The following is a 1,817-nucleotide window of genomic DNA, read 5'->3' as shown; positions in this document are numbered from 1 at the left end:
GTGAGGTCCTATAGGAAAACAGTAGAGTAGTATTAGGATAATCCGAAGAACTAAGAATCCAGAGGTAGATGGCACTCTTGGAATGATTGCTCATGATTGGCCTTGTTGAGAAGGTTGCCTTTGACCAAAACAAGCAGCCAACCAACCAACCAAACAAGCTGTGGCTGAGTGTGGTTGTACTTTACTTACTTTCACTGCTGTGTGGTATTCTATGGTGTAAATGTACCACACTTAATCATTTCTCTTCTTTGTTTAGTTGCGATGTTATAAATAGTCATCTCTTATCTCATGGGACACATGTGCAAAGGTTTCTCTAGAAGTAGAATTTCAAAGACACAGAGTATTCAAAGTTTAACTTAAGATAGGGCCAAATTTATTTTCCAAGCAGTTAGCCAATTTCCACTCCCACGAACAATGCTTAAGATTTCCTACAGTCCACATTTGACTGACATTCAACATCATCAGATTTTTAAATTTTGCCATATAGTGGGTATAAAACTAAATATCTTTTTTTTTTTTTTTTTAGTTTGCATTTACCTCGTATCTATTGAAGTGAGTACCTTTCAATATAAATATTGGCCTTTCCTGTTTTCTCTACTGTCCGTGAGTTTGGCCTGTTTTTCTGCCAGATTATTTTTATTTTTTCTCATTATTTATATAATCCAGATCATATCCACATCTCAAGATCCTTAACTTAATTACATCTATAATCACTTTTTTTTTTTGGCCAAATAAAGTAACATTCACAGGTTCTGGGGATTAGGACATGGACATATCGTTTTGAGGGCCACCATTCAGCCCACTAAAGTAGGTTTGGTATACTTCTTGTACTCCAGCATTACTTTCTGGCCATATGTTCCTTTATTTTTGTACAAAACTCCTGCTAATTTGAAACTGAAGCCATTTTGTTATGCTATCCTGTGCCTTTCCCTTTTGCTTTAATTTGCAGTTTTTCTCATCTTCAAATTTACATCTTCATGGAGAACTCAATTAATATTCACTTTCTCTGTGTCATCCTGACATCACTACCACCTTCACCTCCTCTCCAAAGGAGCCATCCCACACAGTGACTATCCTGAGGCCTTGTTAGGACTCCAAGTTTTTACCTCTTTACCTTTACATGTCATTTTTAAATTTCACACATGAAGGATGTCCTTCTGGATCTCTTATTCATTTACCTTGCCCCACATGTGTTCTTCAGCATTACTGATACCTACAGCCTCCTGATCTCCTTTTCACCCTCTTCATAAGTTCCCTCTTTACTGGAATGCTGTCTGGCTCACAACAAGTGCTCAGTAATTTCTGTCTGGTATTGGTAGCAGAAGTATTAGTGCCCAGGTTCATATTCCATCAGCTCAACCACTTCCTTGCCAATATTTTTAATTCTCTTGTCCCATTGCCCTTCCATTCCTTTACTTGACCAAATCCAAACGTGAAACAATTACGACAGAACTGACAAAGTCCTTACCTTTGGACCTTCAGGCTGGTTGCAGAGAGAGACATGAAGTGGTCATGAAGAATGTCCTTAGTCTTCTGAAAGCAAAGTACAGGAAGCTAGTTCAGGGGAGAGTGAGTATCCCTGAAGATGTGACATCTAAACGGACATGTAAACAGTGCTAACAACCAGCTAAATGAAGAGTGAAGGGAAGAGACTTGTGGCAGTTGGAAAGACATGTGCAAAGGCAAGATTATCAGGTTATTCTGGTCTCGACTTAGGCACTACTTTCTCTGTGACGCCTTCCCTGACTTCCTGTGTCTAAGTCATCATCCCTTCTTTGTGCTTCCTGAAGACACTTCAGTTCTTTTTTCTCAGCCTG

Source organism: Ursus maritimus, unplaced genomic scaffold (genome assembly GCF_017311325.1).
Source record: "Ursus maritimus isolate PB19 unplaced genomic scaffold, ASM1731132v1 scaffold_5, whole genome shotgun sequence".
In the NCBI taxonomy this organism is placed as follows: Eukaryota; Metazoa; Chordata; class Mammalia; order Carnivora; family Ursidae; genus Ursus; species Ursus maritimus.
This window is presented reverse-complemented; position numbering follows the sequence as displayed.